Here is a 25,561-nt window from a genome sequence, read left to right as displayed (position 1 = left end):
TTGTCCACTGGTACCCATAGCTTCACAGTTCTGGGGTTAATGCTGATTAATTATGCTTCAGGAAACATGTCCATTTGAAAGGAATAAATAATGAAATCATGGGGATCAGCTATTATTAGTACATCAATCTTACATTTTTTATTTGGCAATGTATGTGTTCCTAGCATGAGAAGACCATGTCTCGCCCAGAGTAGGTGCTCAATTCATATTTGTTGATTAAATTTATATCTTAGATAAATGTATGATTGTGCCAGGAAGAAGAAACGCCCATAGAGACATATAACTGATGCTCTCTACAATAAACTATATGCACATTAAACTTGATCAGCAGTGTGATACTTCAGTAAGGTAGCAATACCAATCTAAATGGCAGCTTCCTATCTACCTAAATAAATAGGTATTTACACTTTGGAAGAATTTCTCTTATGGCATCAATCAGCCTACACTAGCAGTTTGTACTAAAGTCCTACGCTTCTGAATATTCATATGTCAAAACTGGCGCTTTATCTCAGTTTTATTGTAATTCGCAATGAGCATTTAAATAATGAAAATTTCACCACGAATGATCTTAAACTGCCGTTGATGGAAGTAATCTTTCTCATTTGAATGTCTATGACATTTGTTAGCTGGTTCTCTCACTTTGTAGCTAACTAATACATATTGCTTTCACAGGCCACTTTTCTGGCTCTCTTGAGCAATTCCTGAAACCCAGCAATGTATTTATTATTACTTTTTTTATTATGTTATGTTAATCACCATACATTACATCATTAGTTTTTGATGTAGTGTTCCATGATTCATTGTGTGCGTATAACACCCAGCGCTCCACGCAGAACGTGCCCTCTTTAATACCCATCACCAGGCTAACCCATCCCCCCAACCCCCTCCCCTCTAGAACCCTCAGTTTGTTTCTCAGAGTCCATAGTTTCTCATGGTTTGTCTCCCCCTCCGATTTCCCCCCCTTCATTCTTCCCTTCCTGCTATCTTCTTCTTTTTTTTTAAACATATAATGCATTATTTGTTTCAGAGGTACAGGTCTGTGATTCAACAGTCTTACACAACTCACAGCGCTCACCATAGCACATACCCTCCCCAGTGTCTATGACCTTTCAGATAGTCTATTTATGCCTCAAGTTCCCTGAGGGCTTCCAAAATCAAAGAATCTCCATATGATTCTTTTATTCCTGGCACCGTTCCTATCTTTCACCCTGTGCCAGTCGCTATCCTAAACACTTAAGTACATGATCTCATTTGATCCTATGAGGAAATCCTGAGGTAGGCACTGGCATTATCCTCGTTTTACAGATGAGGAAACTGAGGCACCAAGCATTTAAGGGACTTGTCCATGATAATGTACCTAGAAAATGATACAGCCAGTATTGAACGCAAGCAGAATGGTTTCAGAGTCAGTATTCTTATCAACATTACAGAGCAATAAATAAGTCCTTGTACTATTCTTGAGATGTTAATTCAAATTGTGATTATAAAGAATGGAGATAAATTTTAAATAATAATCCAGAACCTATAAAGCCTAATAAACATTATCCTTGTAAGTGATAACATGGTAAATTAAATATTCATCCCACTGATGCTGCTCTAGAGCAAATCATTTTTGAAACTAGTATTTTAGAATTGGCTTTCAGGGATATTTATAACTCACTTAAGAAAACTATTTACATTTCATTCCTGACTAAATGTGAATTGTACAGATTTTTATTACAAACTGTAGTCATGAAATTTGTTGCGACTTGTAGGTGCTTCTAAAAATCTAAATGTGTTTCAAAGGATACAATTATTGTAATCATTTAGGCACATTAGCGTATGTTTTAAGAAGTTTGTTGAAGGTAAAATTGGCATGATTCGTTTACAGTTTGCATCTGGGGCATGAGAAAAAGAGGAGTTAGGTTTGACTCTGAAAGTATTAACCTGAGCAACTGAAAGTTTAGAAATGCCAATTGCTAAGGAAAAATGCAGAAGGAGCATATTTAGGGAAAAAAAATCAAGACTTTGGTCTTGGACACATGAAACTTTATATATCATGCAAAAGGAAATGATGAGCAGGCTGTTGGATGGATATGTTTTTCAGGAGCTCTGAGCAGAGGTCAGGATTGGAGCTACATATTTAGGTGTTGTCAGTATATGCCTGATACTTAAAATTATGAGCCTTAATGGGATGACCTAAAAGTGAGCTGAGTCAGAGAAAGGAGATCCAAAGAACACCAACAGAAGTTAGGAAGAGGAGAGGCATCACAGTGAAGAAGACTGAGAAATTTGAGCAAGGGAGGTCAGAACAAAACCCGTGAAACCTGGTGTCCTGGCAGCCAAATGAAGAAAGAACTTCAGGTCGGAGGGAGTGATCATCTGTGTCAAAAGTCGCAGACAGTTGAATCAAATGAGGACCAGGAAGTGGCCATTGGGTTGAGCAACTTACAAGTCACTGGTAACCTTGACAGCAACAGTTTCAGGGAGTGGTGGATACCAAAGCCTGTTGTAGTGAGTTTAAATAAGAATGGGAGAAGAAGAAGTATAAACAATGAATATAGGCAACTCTTGAAAAGGGGGAGCTAAGAAATAGGGTGGTAGCTAGAGAAATGGGTAAGGTAAAAGGGAGGGTTTTTTAAAGATGGGAATGGTAACATCATGTTGATTTGATTTTGAGAGAGATGGAATGTTTGCTAAAACATCTTGACCAGGTGAGAATGGAATGCCCTAGAATATAAGTGGAAGGTTTTGGCCTTAGACAGAAACAAATTAACCATACTGACAGCAGAGAATATGGTCACAGTTTCAGGAGGGTGGCAGTTTTGATGATGGAAACACAGAAAAGTTTTGTTTTGTTTTTTTCTGGTTACTTTTATTTTCTCAGTGTACTAGTAAGTTGATAATAGGGATGAGAGAGGAGGTGTTAAGAAATTTGAGGAATGGAAGGCATGTGGGTGAGCTAGGGAAAGCGAACAACCTTAGAAAATGTAATAGGATTGTCCGGAAGTCTGAAGGGCTCCCTTTCTGTTATGGTCAAAGTGAGGTCAGTAAGCATGTTTGTGTGTTTTTCTCCAGTGAGGTTCAGTTGTCTGGGTCCAGGCATGGAGTAGACAGCGTTGTAATTAATGAGATGTGTGGTTTTTCAGGGCAAGGTCAACAACACACCAAGAAGAGATACATGGAAATTAAGAGGCTATGCAAGGAATTTAAAGGGGACCATGGAAGCTAAGCTGAATAAGGAAGGAAATGAAGCCAAGAGGGATGATGAAAAGGTGGAAGGATGAATGAATTGTAGCTTTAACTGTCGTAAGAAATGTGTTGCAGTGCTTGGAAGAAAGTGCTAGTCAGGAAGGGCTAACTAGCCTGAGATACTTGAATTGGAGCCTACCAACAGAGTGCAGGAAGCAGTGACTAGTAATGATCAGGTTTTAGGTGTGCCCATATGTCCACCATCTGACCTCCACTACCACACTACTCTGAGCCACCAGCTTCTCTCACCTGGAACACTGCAATAGCATTTTAACTGGTCTCCCTGACTGACCTTAGTCCTCCCGAGTCTAGCTGTTACACGTGAGCCAGAGGCATTTTTTTGGTCAGATCATCCCTCTTTGACTCCAAACTCTCTGATGGCTGTCATCTTATTTAGAATTAGAGCCAGCTCTTCACCACGGCCAATAAAGACTACAGAATCTGGCCTCGCTACGCCTTTCTCGACTCCTCTCCTTGTACCCTCCCCACAGTCCCAGCCACATTGGGCTCCTGCCAGTTCCTTCCACCTGAGAAGCATGCGTTTGTCTCAAGGCTTTATTAGTTGTCCCTTTGCCCGGATTCTCTTCCTCTAGACACCTGCATGGTTTGCTTCTTCACCTCCTTCAGGACTCCTTTCCCAAATATTGTCTTATCAATAACCACACTTTCAATGATCAACTCATCCACCTCCCCTAATATACCCAACACTATTTCCTGCCTTATTTTTTCCCATAGCATATTATGATCTGACATACCATATTTTATTATTGATCTCTTCATTAAAGATCCCTGCTTATGTTAGAGTAAGCTATGTTTTCAGAGGACACAGATTTTCACTCATTTTGTTCACTGTTCTATTTCCAAGGCTTAGAACAGTGTCTGGCACATAGTAGATACTCAATACATACTTGTTTAATAAATGTAAATATCACAACTCTTAAATCATAAATAAAGGATAGCTTTACAACGTGAGACATTAATTTGAATAATTTCTTATAAATTTATTTACTAAAAACTTTTACTTCTTTATAGTTACTTTATAGTGCCAAAATTAATATAATTATTTTAAGAACTCAATAATGCTATTTTATGTGATATAATTCATAGTACAAATCTATACAAATAATTTTCATGTATTATATCCTACTTCACAGAAACACACCAGGACTTCTCTTTCCTGCAGTGTTAATGAGATGATTCTACATTTGTCTTGTTTTCTTGCATTTCAGTGGCACTCTAAAAGGCCCTTTAAAAAAATAAGATGCCTCAGCCTCCTTTCAGATGTTTAAACACTTAAAAAATATTCTTATTCATGATTATATATGTCATCTCCACATATCTTGGAAAATTTGAAAGATATAATAAGAAAAAACAAAATAGAAATAGCTGTACCATTTTTCTACCTGGATATCTTTTACACTCTTTGTGACTGAGAGCCTTTCCTGACTCAGTAGCCTAGTTTGCTCTTCCTCGTTCTACGTTCAGATAGTGCCCTGTGCATATCTAGATAGCAAAATTTCTCATATTGCGTCTTAGTAGATATTGGCTCTCTCCAGTGGGCTACAACATTTTTAAGGAAAAGGGTCTGATCTTAACCTCTACATTTTCAGAGTCAAAAACAGAGCCAAATAGACACAATGAATATTTGCCAAAAAAACAAGTCAGTGAAGACATTCACTATGTGTTTATGTGGGCAAAAACTCTTAAATCACAGTAAATTATCCCTCTGTTTCCTCCTTGACAAAAGATAAAAGCCCAAGAAATACAATTAGACATCAGATGACAGTAGAATTCCCAGGGTTTGCAGAAATAAAATATTTTAATATTTTTTTCTTATTTCATAGTTAATTCGTGTACTTACATCCCTTCTGCTATATCATAAGCTATTTGGAGAAGGAACTGAGTACTCAGTAAATGAGGAATTGAACCCTGTGGAGCAAGGATAGCATCTCTATTGTATAGACAAAATACAAAAGAAGTAAAGAATATCTCAGTGATTCTAAAACATGTGAAAATGACTGGTATCAATATAGAGCTCTCTGGTCCAAATTTATAGTTTACTAGAAGCACAGTACAAATTCTCAGAGACTAGTTAACATATGCGCAGTAGTTGTTTAAAAAAGTTTTAGTGCCCTATATATGCAATCCTTTAAAAAATGTTATCTAGAATGGCCAGGCTGCCAATCAAAAGCATCAGTTTTTTTCTTAGTGACAGGCTCTTTGCTTTAGCCAATTTTCTCTTCTATCCCTTTTTATATGACATAAATAAAGAAAAACAACCCCAGAATCCAAAGAAGCAATAGCATCATTTAATATTATGTGCTTTGGAAACCAAATGTGAGAAACCTTGGTAAGTTTCTAGACAAGTATAGCACATCTGTGGAGATCCATCACAATGAGAAATCTAGTTTAAATCCTAATTAAAAACTTAAAAAAGTTAATGAAGACATACAAGGACAGTCATCTTATGATATCCAACTTCAACTCGCAGAGACCCTCACAACTGTACTTGAAATTAGCTGATGTCACTACACAACATGGTCTGAAAAACCAGCCATCATTCAGTGTTGCTAATAATGAGAATCTGAACATGGGCATCGTCACTTAATACTAAAAAGGAATAATGTCATAGGTAGGAAATCTCTGGGTCCTAGAAATACTTAGAATCCACGACAATCTTCACTAGGCAAAATTGTAGCAATTGTTTTATACATTTATACTAAGTAGGTATGGCAGATACCTACTTAGATGATGATGCTTACATTTGCCATACCTACTTAGTAAGTGGTGATGAAAGAGTTTACCAATAAAAAACTCTTAGTAGCTCATTATTACAAAAAGAAAAAACTAGCCCGAGATAATTTATCATCCTCCATAATACTAAAGTTTTTAAAAATGCAATGTAATCCATGACATATGCATATATATTAGGGAGAAAGGAATCAAAACACTGGTGGATAGTTAGCCTTATAAAAGAATAAAGACATATTTCCTACAGGGGAAGACCCGCATGAATGGATAGGGATTGTTTCATTATGTATGGAAACGAAAGAAGGAAAATCATGCACTTTCATTACTAATCATGATGTATTAGTAATTTAAACACATATGCAACTTTAAACAGGAATGAAAATTTGTGCATATATATAAAATACATAAATACTCATAAGTATAAACCATATACACAAACACATAAAACCCACAGCAGAGTCTTTAAGTAACACGGTGCAGCTTTTTAAACCAAGATTAGGGAATAAAGATGACAGATTTGGGCTTTTCATTTTTAGCAGTATCCCTTATTAAATCATTCACATTTATTTTCTTATCATTAGGATTCTGATGTTCATTTCAGTTTGGGTGCAAATAAGGATGGAGTAAAAAAATCAAGCAATTGCTCTTGAATGATATTCAACAATAATTATTCTTTGGCACTTCTCATATGTGATTTTTTTCATGTGAGTTCCACTTTTATTAATTGGTAAAACTGACACAGCAAATGCCTTTCCAAAGATCATAAAGTGAGCTGGAGCCTGCAGTCAGAATAATTGGCTCATACATTTACATTAATAATTGTATAATGCTTTTATACCAAACAGTCTTCCTATTTGGAGCAGAGAGAAATCAGCAGAAAAGAGTGTAAACTAAGGTTTTCCCTTTTCTCGCATGCTTAAAATACACAAACCCTGTGTTTTCAAAACATCTATTTTTCTCTGATTTTGTGATTCTGTTCTGTGCAAAGCAAAAACAAACAAACAAACAACTGTGGGATGATAGAGATAAGACTTATTCTCTTTCTTTAAGCTGTCTACTTTCTAGTTGGTAGAATGAGAACAATTACAGACATGTAATTAATACAAGGAAAAATAAGGACAGAAATGCAAGGGATCCCATTTGGTTGGTAGCACTAGGATAAGAATCATGTAAGAAGCACATTTGATAAAGGTTTTAAAGAATGGATAAAATGGCCATAAGTAGGAAGGGGGAGGTGAGGATGGCATGAGGAAGCCATTCTGAGGGGAGAGAGGGACCTGCATGGAGAAAGTCATAGAGGATGGCTAGAGAGACAGAGGTCTAGAATTTGCAACCATACTCCATGCCCAAGTAGGAGTCTGAATGGGGAGTACTGTTGAGGGTTGAACTGTGTCCACCAAGAAGATGTGTTCCAGTCCTAACCCCCAAGACTTATAAATGTGATCTTACTTGAATATAGGGTTTTTGCGGATGTATTCAGTTAAGATGAGGTCATATTGGATGAAGGTGGGCCCTAATCCAATGACTAGTGTCTTTGTGAGAGTGGGAAAACGTGGACACAGACACAGATACACAGGGGGATTGCCACGTAACAGGAGAGATTAGAGTGATGCAAGCTGAGCATCACCAAGGATTGCTGGCTACCCCCAGAAGCTAAGAAGAGGCAGGTAAGGATCCTACCTTAGAGCCTTCAGAGAGAGCATGGCTCTGCCGACATCTTCATTTAGGACTTCCAGCCCCCAGAACAGTTAGCAAATAAATGTCTGCTGTTTTAGAATATTAAAATCATGGTAATTCGTTACAGTAGTCCTGGGATGCTGCATTGGTCTGTTTGGGTTGCTACAGACAAAAGTACCATAGCCTGGGTGGCTTACATATCACACTTTATTTATATATATATCACAAATTAATTGCATACACTTCTAGAGGCTGGGAAGTCCAAGATAAAAGCGCCAGCAGATTTGGTGTCTGGGGAGAGCTCACTTCCTCAAAGACAGGTATCTTCTCACTAAAACCTCATTGGTGGAGGGGCAAGGGATCTTTCAGGTCTCTCGTATAAGGGCATTATTAATCCCATTCATGAGGGCTCCACCATCATGACCTAATCACCTCCCAAATGTACCAATTCCAAACCCCATCACATTGGATGTTGGGATTCAACATATGAATTCAGGGTGGGTAACACAAACATTCAGTCTATAGAGGAAGCTAATACAAATGTGAGCTGTAAAGGAATTTTTCTATTAATTGTGGCATTAAGATCCTCTTACCCATTCTTTTCCCTTCTATTAGAAAAAAGAATGGAGGAATAAAGAGGATCTTTTGGGAATGGTGCCAACTGGCCAGAGCTACTCTCAGTACCATAAAGTCCTTTATAAAGAAAACAGCCCAAAGAAGAAATAACTGTCCCTCTAGAATATTGATGCCAGAATTATTATTCTGTTAGGAGTAGGGCCAAAGTCATGTTACAAAGAAGAAAAGGCTTTCTCACCTGAGACTGAACTCTGTGGTCTCAGTAAGAAAATATTCACTGTGGCAGGAGTATTTGCACCTAGACACTTGACAAGGATATCAGCTCTGGCATGCCTAGTAGAGAGAACACCCTCTCCATTTCAGTCTGTAGAATCTAGGCTGCAGGAAACCCCCATTAATATCCAATTTAAATCTGAGGTTAAATAAAGACGCAGAAATGGTGGCATTTCCCAAAGGTGGGGGAGAACATTACAGAGTTGGGGATGAGGGGTAAAGTGAGGGGAGGAAATGTGGAAGAGTACTACAGATACGGGTTTGATATTATATATACAATACCCATATAGTATTATAGATATGGCTATGAGAAGCAGATGAAAGTAAGGATTCTCCACCAAAGAATATCATGAAATGGATTAGCTGGAAAGTCTGTCTTTCTTAAAGTTAATTCTTGTCCTTTTTTCTCCTTCCCAGACTTCCTTGTTCCCTAGTCAAACACAGATGTCTATATTGTCTTGCAGAATTTGGATCGTAACTGGAATGGAAAGAGAAAGACATAATGTTTATTTTTCTGGACTTGCCAAACAGTCTCTTGAGAATCCAAAGAGAACACCTCAAAGGAAACGTGGCCAAGAGGAAAGCGTGGCAATGGACAGGAAAGAGAACAGAGGGGGTGTCATTCTGAGGAAGGTGTTCCAGTAAACCTGGGAAAGAAACGACACAAACCCCAGAGTGCCTTGGGAGGTGGCTGTGGAGGATGCGTGGACCACCAGACCAAAGACCCCAAAGGAAACTGTGACACCTCAGGACTGTTTCCTCATCCCTGCCACATACGCACAACCATAGAGAAGTAAGGAACTGGTCCCATCCTCCTTCCATGGCACTGAAGGAAGGAGCCTAGAATGCCAGCATTACCCTACACTACAGCATCTTCAACAAAGGAGTTTAAAAAATATATAGGTTTTACTCATCCAAGATCTAAAATAAATTTTTTTATAGTTCTTAGAGATCAGTGTATTACTTCCATTGTGGCCAAACTAAGACAAAGATGTGCAAAATGACAAGAAATTCACTAAAAAACTAAAACTAAACAAACTAAAAAAACTAAAAAACAAAACAAAACAAACAAAAACCCAAACAAAACAAAAGCCCTGAATTTTCAGATGATCTAGACTCCTATTCATTAGGGTCTGTCTAAAATTACAGTAAAATCAATAAAAGACCTTTAGTCTTATTATAATAAGTTTGAAAATACGTTTGATAGATCAACCTTTGAAGCAGGGTAAAGTAGGAAAGAAAAAGCAACATAAATGGCCCAGGAGAAACAATGCATTTTTAAATGACTTAAGGTAGTAAGTTATATTTGCACTATGGTTTTGACATAAAGCATTCAAAATGTTGTGATGAAGAATCTAGCTCTCCTAATGATTGCTAAAATTCATCCTAACAGAATGGTTCTCAAAATGTGGTTCCTGGGCCAACTGCATCAACATCACCTGGGAACTCATCAGAAATGCAAATTCATGGGCCCCACCTCCAGGCCCTTCAGAATCAAAAACTCTGTGGGTGGAGCCCAGCTATGATGTTAGCAAGCCCTCCAGGTGATTTCAATCCTGCCAACATTTGAGAACCATTGTCCTAATAGATAGAAAATCTTACCACCAGGACCAATTTAGATTCTGGACAGGAATCTACTGTTTTTAAAATTGAAAACTAAAGAAGCAACTGTTTTTAAAGGAGTTTTTTCCTCCCTACAAGAAAAATGTAAACATTATTAGATACTCTTAATAACAGTAAATAATTTCTTGAACAATTTTTTTAATTGTAATTGGGATCAGACACATAAAAAGTATTCCATTTAGTTTTTAAAAATTGGTCATTTATCTACCACATGATTTCACTCATACGTGGAATTTAAGAAACAAAACAGATGAACATAGGAGGAAAAAAAAAAAGAGAAGTAAACCAAGAAACAGACTCTTAATTATATAGAACAAACTGAGGGTTATCAGAGGGGAGGTGGGAGTGGGGGATGGACTAGTTGGGTGATGGGCATTAAGGAGGGCACTTGTGATGAGCACTGGGTGTTGTATGTAAGTGATGAATCACTAAATTCTACTCCTGAAACCAACATTACACTATATGTCAACTAACTGGAATTTAAACAAAAACCTGAAAATAAATAAATAAATAAATAATAATAAATAAATATTGGTCATTTATAGCTTTAATTGGTCATAGCTTTGATTTCTGAACCCACTTTGCACTTTTAAAAATATTTCTGTACTAAAATCCCATTCAAGTAAAAAATCAGCTTATAAAGGAGGTTTATATAATTATATATCAAAATATATATTACACATTGGTTTATGAAATTAGTTTATATGCTTATTTTCATGAAGAGAGTAGATGAACAAAATTACCTTCTAAAACAAGTTCTTTCCCTACAATTATTTAAGTCAAATTTCTTCTTCCTCTTTTTTTTTTTTTTTAAGAGAGGGAGAGAGAGAGGAGGGGTAGAAAGAGAAGTAGAGAGAGAATCTTAAGCAGGGCCCACACCCAGTGGGGAGGCTGACATGGGGCTCAATCTCACAACCCTGAGATCATGACCTGAGCCAAAATCAAGAGTCAGGTGCTTAAGTAACTGAACCACCCAGGTGCCCTTAAGTCAAAGTTATTCTTGAGTTCAATTTTGCTTAATGAAAACAGGTCATACTTTCTTTGGCTTCAGTAGTTCAAAAGCTATGTATGTTAGGATTTTATAAAGAATTTATCATTTTAAGGGAAAATACCTGTCATTTTATATTTTTCATGCAAAACTTAATCATATAATTTAATGCTTAATTGCTTCTGATATCACTGTAAGAATATATATCAGTATTTCCTGAATGACTAAAACTACATGAAAATAAATCGTAAGTAGGCCATCTTATCTGAAATCAGTATATCACAAAAATTTTCTATATTAATCATTGTTGCAGTGTCCTATTCAAAACAGATAAAATATTTCTGGGTGAGAAGCAAGAAAAGAAACTAATTTTCCATGTTTCATGTGGTTATCCAAAATACAAATAAACATTAATAGAAAAAGAAAGTTGCAACTAACTAATCTCTAGGAAACCCCAAAATGATGTACACTTGGAGTTTTTGCTTTTGTTCTATAGAATTGATGAAAGACAGACGTTTCTTCAGACCCTATTTCTTTTTGATGGTTTGGGTTTTTTTTTTTTTTTTAAAGATTTTGTTTATTTATTTGAGAGAGAGAATGAGAGAGCACATGAGAGGGGGAAGGTCAGAGGGAGAAGTAGACTCCCCGCTGAGCAGGGAGCCTGATGCTTGACTGGATCCCAGGACTCCAGGATCATGACCTGAGCCGAAGGCAGTTGCTTAACCAACTGAGCCACCCAGGCACCCCTCTTTTTGATGTTTATAAAGATAAGTCTTTGAAATTTCTAGGTCTCGCTATTCCTATAAAGGAAGTAATGTATTTCTTCAGATCCAGAGATGAGAGGATAATATTACTTTAGTAGCTCTGTCAAGCACCTACAAATAAATGTGTTGGATAGTTCCCATCCATGTTCCCTCCCTAGTGATTTTTCTTCTTTTTTTCCTTTAATTTTTTTTTATTTTTATTTTAGTAGTTTATTTTGGAGACAAAGCCGTGCAAGAGGCCAGCCATACTTTCCTGCTTCCCCAGGGGGCTCAGGGCTGGACTAGGAAAGGTGCCATACAGATATTATAATCAGGGTTCAACACCCAAGTCATGTAAAGGCAGTTAGTGGGTGGGCCCTCAGTTTCCAGGACAGCTGGGCAGTTCCAATGGCATCTGTCCTCACCCCAGGCCCAGTGCCACTTGATGGCGGTCACCACCTAGCCCTTCCTTTCCCAAAGGTGGGTGACTCCCCCACACCCTACCCACCTTGCCTCATGAGCCAGGCCTGAAGGTACCTCCAAGTATCCAGGTCAGCAGCCTCTTTTGGGCCATCATTACTGGACCATGAAGGACAGCCCAGAGGCTCCCTAGTGATTTTTCAAACACAATCTGGGTAATACCAGCAGAACACAAGGATCCTTCTCCATGACGATTCAGATAATGATACGTGAGTGTGCAGTATTATTTATTTGATTTTAGTGTGTCTCCCTTGCCTAAAATACAAGTTTCAGGAGGACAGGAATTTTGTTTCATTCACTGTTGTATCTCATGCCTCCAGAATAGTGTCCAGTACCAATTAGGTCCTTAATAAATATTTATTGAATGGATGGTCATGGAATGTTTCTGTATGATCAATTTTTAATTGTGTATGTGTTTAATTTACCAGAAGAGATTGATTTTTAGGAAATGTTGAAGTACAATTTGTAAATGTGAAAGATGTTTTAATTCCTATTTCTGGAATACAGTAATTAGTTATTTATTTACAACATAAAGAAAATAAGAATTATACCATCACGGGGCATCTGGGTGGCTCAGTCGATTAAGCGTCTGCCTTCAGCTCAGGTCATGATCTCTGGGTCCTGCGACGGGTACCCTGCTCAGCAGGAAGTCTGCTTGTCTCTCTCCCTCTCCCCCCCAACTCATGCTCTCTCTCTCTCTCCTCTCAAATAAATATATAAGGAATAGTGCAGAGGATAATAGGGGTGGGGTGGGGGGAAACTGAATGGGAAGAAATCAGAGAGGAAGACAAATCATATGGGACTCTTGACTCCGGGGAAAAAACTGAGGGCTGCTGAAAGGGAGATGGGTGGGGAGATGGGGTAACTCTGTGATAGGCATTAAAGAGGGCACGTGATATGATGATATGATGAGGTGATATACTCAACCAATGAATCATTGAACATTATATCAAAAACTAATGATGTACTATACCTTGGCTAATTGAATTTGAATAATAAATAAATAAAATCTTAAAAAAAAGAATTATACCATCATTTATCTCTTCAAAAGCATTTTAATTCTTTCACTGTTCCTAGTGACTCTTTTTTTTTCCAAGGCAAGCGCCAAGAGGTTTAAAGAATCATCTTTTTGAGGCATTTGACCATATTAAAATAGGTCTTACGGTTGACTGGGAAAATTTAAGAGGGTCCTTGCTCTCAAAGCGATTGCTGGGCTTATTATTCACACTGAGGGATTATCTCTGATTCTGCCACTGACCTTTCACAGGAACATGTACAAGTCACTTGACCTTTTTATGTCTAATTTACCTACCTGTGAAGTAACAGCAATACCTACACTACTATATCAAACAGAATTACCGGAGGATCTGCATTCTTGTTTTTTTTATTATATTATGTTAATCACCATACATTACATCATTAGTTTTTGATGTAGTGTTCCACTATTCATTGTTTGCGTATAACACCCAGTGCTCCACGCAGAACATGCCCTCTTTAATACCCATCACCAGGCTAACCCATCCCCCCACCCTCCTCCCCTCGAGAACCCTCAGTTTGTTTCTCAGAGTCCATTGTCTCTCATGGTTCGTCTCCCCCTCCGATTTCCCCCCTTCATTCTTCCCTTCCTGCTATCTTCTTCTTCTTCTTTTTTTTTTAACGTATAATGTATTATTTGTTTCAGAGGTAGAGATGAGTTCTTTCTTAATGCTCCTTATGCTCCCCAACCAACCAGGTTTAGTTAAGAGCACAGTACTACTCGTCTACTCTCCTCTATGATACACCTATTCTAAGAATGAGTCAATTGCTTTTCTGTTGCTCCTAGACATGACAGAGCCACTTTAAAGTGGGTTAATTAAAGGCTCGGAATTATAATGATGAGTTCCACAACAGTTCTCACACTGCCAGTGTGCTCAGGAATCCAATCTGAAGTGCACAAATTAGCCAGATGCAAAATCGGGGGTGGAATGTGGGGAATTGAGAAGAAGCACTACGAGATAATTTTCAGGAACTTTAAGCTCAGTTGCTTGAAAGCATTTCCACCTCAGGTTGTTACAGCTTTCTATTTCCAAGTTACATCAGACTGAGAAATATCATGTCAGCGCTGCCTCTATGTTTAACTGTCTAATCAACAGCTGCTTTAAAAAAGGTCAGCTTTTGTTGGATCCCGTGGTTCTCAAAAGGGAGAGAATTATTGCGCAAGTGAACTTCTGCATTTCAAAGGCAAACCTAATAAAGGAGGAAATGAGATGGCAAGGTGAATTTCAACTCTAAGTAAGGATTCAGATCAGTTGAATCAAAATGAAAAGAGACAAAGAATTTTGAACAGATGTATTTTGTTACTTGTTCATTCTGTGACATCCAACACCCTTTTAAATGTTATCTAGTCATCCAGAAGTTAAATTATCCAGGTTGCAAATGAAAAGACAAAGGAGGGAATGAAAGGAAGAGAAAGGAAGGGAGGAAATACAATTTAGAAACAAACTCATTTAGGAAATCTTGTTCTCCTGTCTCAGAAAATTATACAGCTAACTGGTAGAGAAAACATTTAAGGGCGCAGGTATGGAACACAAACGTATAGATACTATACACAGTTACTGCCTGTAGGATAAGTTTCTTTGGTATTATATGATGAGGTCATGAGCTATCTATAAATGGAACACAAAATTGTTAGATCCGTAACGCATGTTATATGCAATTTTTGCATAACATGAAGACTCACTTACCCCAATCCAAAACATCAAAACAAGTTTCCTTATAACCTAAGCAATCATGAGCTAAATACAACAATTAGAGTATGCCTTGTATGCTCACTCCAAAACACTTCGTGAACCCCTGATGTGTGCCTAGTAATTCTCCAGGAACTGGGGTTATAATAACGACCAAGACAGACAAACCCCCCACCTTTATGGATTGACTTTCTGGTAGTAGAGGAGACACAAACAGATGGGCAAGTGCCAAGAAGAAAATTAAGTGGTTGGTTGGGAGTAATGAGCCCTAGGGCAATGGAAGCTGCCATTTTAAATCAAATGGTCAGACTGGTTTCACAGAGTTAAAAGGGAGAAGCAACAGTAAATTCAATGACACACAGCAGTATTTCTTGACTTCAAGGCACAGCCAGGAGACTAGCGTGGCTTGAGCAGGTCAGGGGGGAGGTAGCCAGAGAGATGGGTGAAGAAGGGGGCCAGGTCACACCGAGAGGCATTTGAGGCCAATGCCAGGGTTTGACTTCTGCTCAGAAACTGGGAATATCGGAAAGTTTTGAGCAGACAGGTGACATAATCTCGATTGTGCTTTTAAGGGTTTAGAGCAGCCACTGGGTGAAGAGAAGACACAAAGGAAGGCACGGGTGAATGGAAGCAGGGAGAACAGACCCCTAGGGCAATAATCCCAGTGAGAGGTGGTGGTCTGGGACCAGGGCAGGAGCGAGGACTGTGGGCAGATTCTGGAACATACAGTGTCAGAGGACGGCTGAGGACGGAGATGGCTGGAGAGGAGGAGTACACAGTTAACATCAAGGGCTCCAACAGACGGAGGTTCAAATCCTCTCCCTCCTACTTATTAACAAACCCACACGGGCAAGGTCCCATAGCTCCACTGAGCTTCATTTTCTTCTGCAAAATGAGGTTAATAACAGTGTCCTTTAACATTTACCTCAGAGTGGATTGGATGAGACACCGCACCGGATACAAAGTAAGCACTTGCTAAATATGAGCTAAAATAATAGAAAAAAGTAAGAGGAATCAGGAACATGATGTGAAAAGGCCTCCTGAGTCATGCCAGTGAGGGCATACGCTGTTTTGTGGGAAGCTAGTGAAATGCTGAGTTGAGGAGACAGACACCTTTGAGAATAACCCCTTTGACTTCCCTGTGGAAAGTGGACTGAGAGGAATCTGGCCAGAGGCAGAGAAACACTGCTGTTGTCCGGGCAGGACATGAGGATGGTAAGAGGAGGAAAGGCAGGAAGAGTAGGAAGCGGGGCAGCTCTGAGAGACATCCAGAAGGTAGAACGGACAGGACATGCTGTCTGGATGGCGGGCGTGGAAGGATCACAACGAATGCCAACTTTCTAGCTTGGTAATTGGTTAAAGAAGCACTCCACTCACAAGAAAGGGAGCTCGGAGTAACCCTCAGGGGAGGCAGATGATGACTTCTAGACTGAGTTTCCCCGTACCACCCTGGGCTCAGATTGCCGCCTATGAGAAAGGAGAAGGTCAGGGCTTTCAGGGAAAGCCAGGAACAGCCTGGCTGCCTGTCGCCACCTACACCCAAAGCATTGATCTTTTCTCGAGATGTGCGTGCCATTTATTACTTTGGAAAACTTCTCCCTCAGTTTTGTGTCAGTGTTGAACATGGAGGAGTGATCAACTTTAGAAAAACAAGTTAAACGTGAGGCACTTCTAGAATCAGTGATACAGTCAATTAAATAAGGGGTGACGGAGGGGAACAATTTCAAGGAAAACTTGCCCTAAGAATTTGTTTTCTGTTAAAACCATATAGACATATGTTGTTTATTCCTTTCGGAGCTCATTTGTGGGCCCTCTTGCAGCCTCCATTTAGAGCCTGAACGCCGAAGCTGTCTGAATGCGAGCCCTACCCTACCCTAATGAGCTTCAGGAAGGTTGATGGGCCACTCCTTCCTGCCTGTCTCAGCAATCTGAGCGTGAAGGCCTCGCTGCAGCTCCCAGACTCCCTGACATTTAATTAGCACCATCGCTGTGATCCCAGAGCATGCCTTCCCAGATAACCACAAAGCACCACACAGAGTGGGTACAAGCTAAAACAAAGCCCCGTGTGACAGATCAAGATCTGCTTTTGCACACTGGGACCTGTGAGGACTTCCTATTAGCCCTTTACGGATGTTGCTTTTAGGCGAGGCCACTGAGCTAGGAGGAGAGCAAGTATAAATATGAGGAGCCATAGGAAATCTTGGGAGGACATTTTAAACAAAACACATACACACACACACACACACACACACACACACACACACACACACACCACTTCTTCTGAAGAGCAACTGCAGTGTATTGAGGGTATCAGTAAAGTTGCTCGGCGTGACGGCGAGACAATGTGAGTTGTAATGGCGCCAGTGTTTCATTCTCCCTCCCCTCTGAGTTTTAGAACTAATATTTCACTTTCATTGTGCATGAGATAGGGATCAGAACAGGACACTTTGACTAAGCCGCTTTGAATCACTGCTTCTCCGACTCTAACGTGCATTTTGGAGTGTATCTACTTGTCTGTTTGCTGCTGCCCATTTGGGGCCCCCACTCGCTCTTGGTAAGGCTGTTGGTGACCTGCTACGTGCCGAGTCCTGGGATCAGATTTATGGCTGCACCTTGCGCGTTGAGTTCTTTGGGGCCACTGGTCCCACTCCCCTTTGTGAGTCTGTGTCCTGCCTCGTGTTCATGTCCCATTCTCAGACCAGCTAATTTCAACCCATTTCTGTTGGTTTCTCCTCCTGCTCTCTTTTAAAGGGTGATATTACCCAGGGTTCCATTCTTGATCTCATTTATCCCTCTCATTCCAGTAGCTGTTCCTGGGAAATCTCAAGTACACTCACCATTTCCAGTAGCATCTATACTAACATCTCTGTACATTGATATCCCAAGCCTGACTCTCTTTTCTGAGAATCAAGTACACTTAATCAACTGCATGTTGTACACCTCCAACCTAATGTCCTCTATGTTCTCAGATACCAAAGGTCTAGAACCAAGCTTCTTTTCTCCCCATTCCAACTGCAAGCCCCCTCTATTTCCAGTCTTGTGAAATGCACCATCACATATCCACCCACCAACACTGTACCTGGGAGTTATCCAAGACACACATTCCCACTCTCTTCATGCCATTCCCAGTCATTAAATTGACCAGAGATGAAGTAGTGTTTGGGTTAAGGTGGGGGTGATGGCTTCTCATTGCTAAAACCCTTAGCAAGACCTACACACCCTCCTCACCTGACCCTGCCTACCTCCTCAGCCTCATCTCTGGCCCTTTCCCTCCTTTGCCCAACATTCTGGCCTTCTCTTCTTGTTTGGTCATTAGGGACTTTACATATAAAGCAGTGAGAGACACAGGATTCTCACATTGCCTTAGAGGGCCAAGGAATACATGCCTAGAAAAGAGCCATGGTTTTCATTTTTTTGTTTTGGTGCAAGCATTTTTTAAATTTTTATTATTATTTGTTTTTAGTGTAGGCTCTTGTGCAGCTTGAAGCCCAATGCAGGGCTTGAACTCATGACCCTGAGATCAAGACCTGAGCTGAAATCAAGAGTTGGATGCTTAACCGCCTGAGCCACCCAGGCGCCCTGCAAGCATGTTTAAAAAGATATCATCCTGTTACTAAATAGCAGAGATTAACTCCTTTAATTTCTGAAAAAGGGTGGGCTAACAGAAATGAGTTAGGTGATAATCAGATTAGCTTGATATCTGGAAGGTGGAAAGCACAAAAGGAGAAGGAAGAGAATGGAATGAGAAGAGGTCAGGTGATCTGGCTCTCAGATAATTAGGGAAGGAAGCCAAGGAGGGAGAAAGTCTGGAGTAACTTTTTTAAAACTGCAGCATGCAGACAACTTGAATAAAAATATCAAGAATTTATGGTAAAAAACTTTTTGGAGCTGTGCCCCAGACTTACTCAATTAAAAGTTTCTGGGGATGGGGTCCAGGAATTTGATGCATACTACAATTTAAGAACCACTGCTTTTGACCTCAACTTTAAAAACATGGTCTTTCCCAAGTTGGGTATCAGATGCAAGCAGATCCCCCCAGTGAAATTTCTTCCAGTTTGACCCCGAATTCTGTCACATTCCAGTTACTTCTGCCTTCATGCCCCCCTCTTCTGCTTTTGTTCCACTTGATTCATTCACACTCCTGTTTCATACTTGATTCATTCATATGCTCAGTCTAATGAATGAACATATGTCTGTCCCATCAACTGGTCAGTCAATTCGCATGTATGATCAGGCTTTCCCTGGTCACAGAACACTGAAATCACAGAATCACAGCAATGGAAGGAAAGAACATGCAGTGTGTTCTCTTCTCTCCAGTCAAAAACTCTAAGTATATGTCTTTCCGTGTGTGTATCTGTGTGTGCATGTGTGTTACACTCACATACAAAATGAATTAAACGTTATAAATATAAACATGAAGATCACTTACAAATTTGTGACCTATCAATTCTTACTCATAAAGGTATTTCAAATGTGGACACAGGAAACTTTCTGGCTGTGAAGATTATAAAAGTTATCTAGAGCAAGGTTTGACAAACTACAGCTCATGGGTCAAATTGGGCCTGCCACCTGTTTTTGGTTTTTTGTTTTTTAAGCGAAGTTTCATTTTAACACAGCCATGCTCATTTGTTTTCGTATTTTCTATGGCTGTTTTTACAGTAGAACGGCAAAGTTGAGTATCTGCAGCAGAGATAGCCTAAAATATTTACTACATGACCCCTTGCAAAATATTGGCAAACCCTTTATAAAAGTAACACACACAGGTTGCAGGTCTCACAGAGAGAACCAGATGTTGAAATGACAGATACATAGATAAAGAGATACGTAGATACACACATATACAAAGGTTTCCAGAAGATAGTTTTTGAACCAACTTTATATCTCTAAAAATGATTTTATTTCATTAATAACATAAATCTCCACAAGGGACTTTCCAGAACTTTCCCCTACCGTATAATTTCACATAACTACTTGGTTGTGACGTCGAAGGGGGACATTTTTGGTGTGGCCAAGGATAACTATTTCCCTTTCTGAAACTTGACTTTTTAATTCAACAGTTGATCTTCCAGAATTATTTTGTTACAATGGTCTGTCATTTTTCTGTGCCTCTGTAAGTAATTCTGAAATTCAAAATGTACAACACAAATTGTGGCCAACAGCCACAAAACACGAATGCTGAACAAGCTCATTGCATTGCTAGTAAGATTCACATACCTCCATGAGTCTCTCGGCTCTTAAATCAGAAAAAAATTATTTTCATACACTAGCTTAATATTCTAGCACTGGATCTATTGGCTAGAAGATATTAGTTGGATCACTCTGTCCTGCCATTCCACCTCATACTTCCACAATGCTTCTTCAGAATAAAGTGTCACCTATAGAGTATCTTTCTTACATTTATATTTTAGCTAGAAAAACAAGTTGATCAATAGGCAGACACATGCAAGCACACACACAAACACATGCCCAGAATATTCCTTAGTGCTTTGCCATCCATGTTTTTATACTGGCTTATGTGTTTACTAATTATATTTTCTCATGGGTTCATTTTTAATTGATTTATTTTTAAATACTTGCTTAATAATATCAGGGAATGAATTAGTCATGAATAAAAAGTACAACCATTAAGAGATCTTTTAAAGTCTTGCAATAATGCTTTTGAGTTGGTGGATACCTTCTTTTTTTTTTAACTATTTTTTTTACTTTTTTAAAAAAATTTTATTATGTTATGTTAGTCACCATACAATACATCATTAGTTTTTGATGTGGTGATCCACAATCCATTGTTTCGTATAACACCCAGTGCTCCATGCGGTACGTGCCCTCCTTAATACCCATCACCGGGCTAACCCATCCCCCCACCCCCCTCCCCTCTAGAACCCTGTTTGTTTCTCAGAGTCCAGAGTCTCTCATGGTTCGTCTCTCCCTCCGATTCCCCCCCACCTCATTTTTCCCTTCCTTCTCCTAATGTCTTCCATGCTCTTCCTTATGTTCCACAAAGAAGTGAAACCATATGATAATTGACTTTCTCTGTTTGACTTACTTCACTTAGCATAATCTCCTCCAGTCCCATCCATGTTGATGTAACAGTTGGGTATTCCTCCTTTCTGATGGCTGAGTAATATTCCATTGTATATATGGACCACATCTTCTTTATCCATTCATCTGTTGAAGGGCATCTCGGCTCTTTCCACAGTTTGGCTATTGCGGACATTGCTGCTATGAACATTGGGGTGCATATGGCCCTTCTTTTCACTACATCTGTGTCTTTGGGGTAAATACCCAGGAGTGCAATTGCTGGGTCATAGGGTAGCTCTATTTTTAATTTTCTGAGGCACCTCCACACTGTTTTCCAAAGCGGCTGTACCAACTTGCATTCCCACCAACAGTGTAAGAGGGTTCCCCTTTCTCCACAACCTCTCCAACATTTACCTTCTAAAGCAGATTTCTGTGCCATTTGTTTTTGTGTTACTGTTTTAGCATTCTACAAAATCGTTAATGTTTCATTAATTTTAGGGTGACATAAATAAGAACTAAGTACCCTAAGGAACAGTTCAGCAGAAATTTATGCCATGTCACAATTCAATAAATATTTCCACTGAATTATTTTTTGGTCCTTAGAGCCCCCTAGAATTTGGTAAGATGTGCCCTCCACTGCTACCTCCCACATCTGCACCACACTGTTTTCTCCATCCCTTTAATGTAATGTTCCAGAGCACGTAACCTCCCCACACATATCATGGTGAATATGACCTCTGCTTATGCTCATTCTTTCCCTATGATGGAGAGGCCCCCTCTCTTTTTTCTGCTTATCAAATCTCATCAATATGTAAGATTCATCTAAATTGTCAGCCCCTTCACAAAACCAATTGCCGTAACTCCAGCCAAGATTAACCTATTTCCTTTCTAGTCATCTCTGGCACTCACTTGTTGACTACGATATTTGTTCATTTACTCACTAATTCATTCGAAAGTATTTATTGTATCAAACACAAGGATTATGCACTAGGCAACGCATTCATGAATAAAACATAACTCCTGCCTTTACTGAATTTGAAGTCTAGCAGAGAAGACAAACAAATAAGTAGGCCACAAAAACTCAGTGATACGTGTAAGCACAGTGTGCAATGGGAACACACAGGAACAGACTTGGGTTAAAGTAATGGTAAGGAACCCAGGTTCTGGAGTCAGAGTGTCTGGATTGGTATCCAAGTTGGAAAAATGGTGGGAAAATCAAGAGTTCCATTATGGTTATGTAAAGTGTGAGATGCCTAAAAAGACATTTAAATGCAGATCTCAAACAAGCAGTTGGATGTACCAGTCCAGTGTTCACAAGAGAGGCCCACGCTGAAGATATAAATTTGGGACTTATTGTGGTACAGCTGGTGTTTAAAGTCATGTGACTGAATGAGATTATCTTGGGAGTGTCAACTGAGGAGACAAGAGATCCATGGAATGAATCCTAGAACATGCGGACTAGAACACTTCTGATAGAAGCAGGAGAGAGGAATAGGAAGCAACGAAAGAAATTGAGAAGGGGCCAATAAGGAAGCAGAAAGTCCAAGAAACTGTGCAGTATGAAAGCTAAGTGAAGGAAGTATTTCCAGAAGAGGAGAGTGACTGACTGTGTCAAATGTTAGTGACAGGTCAAATAAGATGAGGAATGAGAACAAATCAGATTTAGCAAGACAGCAGTCACTAGGGCTGTTTGGGGCCATGCCAAGGATGAAAGCCTGACAGGGGTGAATTCAAGAGAGAATAGAAAGAGAAGAATTGGAGATAGCAATTGTGTACCATCTTTTGAGAAGTTCTGGTATAAAAGGGAGCTGAGTTATGGCCCAGCAGACTATGGGGCTTTAGAGAAGCAGATTTGCATGCTTGAATGTGGAGCAAATAATGGAATGATCGAGTAGAGAAGGAAATTGTTCTCTCTCTCTCTGCTCCTCTGACTCTTCCCCTGACACTCTCTTCTCCCTTGTCTCTGCCACAAGCTCACTTTCCCAGGCCCTCTCCTAACCTGAGACCCCAGAGCACCCCAGATAGACATCTTCCACAGGACTTGGCACACTGTGATTGTTTCATGTGTCCCTGTAAAAATGGTAAATGTCCTGAAGGTAGAGACTATATCTCATTTTCACACCTTCATCTTCACGTCCGTGGTACAAATGACGTCTGTAGAATATCTGCCCCAAGAAGGAGCAAATAATGTGATCACAAGGAGGGAGACATCCCCCATGAGAATGTAAGGTCATGGAGGGGAGGGATTTGGGTCTGTCCTGCTCAGTACTTTATCCCCAGCACTGAAATACAGCCTGGTTCTAGTAGGTAACCAATAAATATACTTTGAATAAAGAATGAATTAAAAATGAGTTTAGCTGGGGAAAGTCATGAAAGCAATTCTGATGAGTTTTAACATTTATGGACCACTTCCTAGGCACCAGGCTCTGTGCAGATGCTGGATGCATGTGCAGAAATGTTTGTTGAAAAAATTTTCACCCTTTATATTATGTTAAAATTTTAATTGGAAATCTGCTTACCTTTTTTACTACAGAGAATGCATGGCAACAGGATACAACAAGGTTTTTGTTTTTTTTTAATCTGGTGTCTAATAGGCATTTTTTATGTCTGGATTATATTAGCAAGGAAGGCCTACTAATCTTAACCTGTTACACCACCAATAATTAATATTACTACATAAGGGTTCCCTCAATAAATTCCTCTTCAAATTAAGTACAAAGAAATTTTGTGCTTCACTAATAATCAATATGAGTGGGGGTTTTTTTTGCATTATATATGAATCATGTAACTAGTATTTCTTTTTTTGCCTTGGTTGCCAAGAAACACAGAATAATTAATGCTCAAAGTAACATTAGTTAAGAATCATCTATTTTATTACCTCAAACTACTTTGTGAAGGCAACATAGAAAAATATCTTTCGGTTGGGGGAAAAGAGTTGATCCTGGATTTCTTATTTCTTTTAGAAAAGAAAACGTGCAATTATGTTAAGTTTTCAGGCAAAGTTCGTTTAGTTGCCTATATCTCTCTACGTATCTGTTGTCAAGATTAACAACAGTTTTTTTCACGTAGCTGGGCAATTAGGTGAAGTCTTTTTTCTGAGATTTTAGAAAGACAATCTCTTGATGTTAAGAAAATTTTTTTCAACTAAGTTCACATATTGGAAAGTTTCTACACTATTACAGTCTCCCTATGAAGTGACCTTACATACCTATTTTCACAATGACTACTGTACTCATGCTTCACGTTATCTACACTCGCTTTTGATTATAACTCAGAAATGCCGAACATTATTCATCCCCGAGGCCTGAAAAACACTCTGTGCATTTTTTTTCAATCTGGTGTGTTCTGCAGAGCTGTTTAGAAAACACTGTCTACCCCGCTGTCCTCTCCCTTCCATGGATTCCTTTTAGAATTAAATACTAGCAAAAAGGTGATCGTTAATGAATAGCACAGATATTAATTGTACTGTGCATAATTTTTCACTCTTGGTTACCAAGAAGCTCTGAGTCCTACTGATAAGCAGTAAGAATATTAGCTGAGACCCTTAGCAGACTTAGATTCCTTTTCCTTCTCAAGGCTTTTGATCTTGAATTCTAACAGTCTAATTTTACAAGTGCATTTCTTACTCAACCTCAAATTCCTTTCATATGTAGGTAAGGTATACATAAATACAAAAATAGCCAGTAGCTGGTCAGTTTCTCTGTTACATTATTTAAAACATAACCTAATCTAGTAAAGGAGCCATCATGGTCCAACTACTTTCTAGGGTCCATAAAAGTCTCTGAAAGTTTACTCTGAAAGCATAGTTGCTGGATACCCCTCATATTTTTATAGATGGGGAAGGGGAAGTCAGAGAAGTTGAGTGACATCATCAGCTAATGGAGAAAATACAGGGTGCAAGGGTGAGTAACAGCTACGCTGTTTGTACAATATTCTAGCCAACATGTTACTGAGCTACAAGTGCTTCCGTGAGCTGAAAAACCCAGCTGTGTTTTCTACTTTCTGCACTACAAGCAATAATAAAGATGAAGTAATTGTAAGTTAGTTAAAACCCTTCAAAGATATTAAAGATGGAAGTTATGTATCCAATTACAAACCCATCCTTCTGTTTCTACAAATAAAGTAAATGAAGCAATGCTGATTACTATATATTAGCATCAGAAAATAGAAGCCCCAAAGAGGTGAGTTGCAAAGTCTCTAAGGAAAACATTTTAGTCTGAGTAATATATACACTTCATACCACTTCAGTATAAATTAAAATTTAGCTATTTAGAGTATGTATACGCATATCCCTTAAAATGAATATAGCTCAAGCGATTGCAGCTATGAGGTTAAATTCTTAAGGAAAAGAAAGTGGATGAATGAGGACTATCAGGACATCGAGCAAATTCCATCAGCATAACATAACAAAAAGAATCCTAGTCCTTGAAACACGATGGCTATTCCTACCACACCTTCTCTCTCTCCTGAAAGGA

The 25,561-nt window shown here is 39.1% G+C and overlaps 1 protein-coding gene across 1 annotated transcript in view; it reads right to left on the bottom strand.

Annotated features, from left to right (window-relative positions):
* ITPR2 (inositol 1,4,5-trisphosphate receptor type 2) overlaps positions 1–25,561 on the bottom strand; it is a 497,992-nt gene that overhangs the window by 108,782 nt on the left and 363,649 nt on the right. The gene's annotated exons all lie outside the window — the stretch shown is intronic.

The sequence above is a fragment of the Callorhinus ursinus genome, unplaced genomic scaffold, assembly GCF_003265705.2.
Source record: "Callorhinus ursinus isolate GAN/ISIS: 27379988/994484 unplaced genomic scaffold, GSC_fseal_2.0 scaffold27, whole genome shotgun sequence".
In the NCBI taxonomy this organism is placed as follows: Eukaryota; Metazoa; Chordata; class Mammalia; order Carnivora; family Otariidae; genus Callorhinus; species Callorhinus ursinus.
The sequence above is the reverse complement of the archived record's forward strand: the minus strand, read 5'-3'. Positions and strand labels throughout refer to the sequence as shown.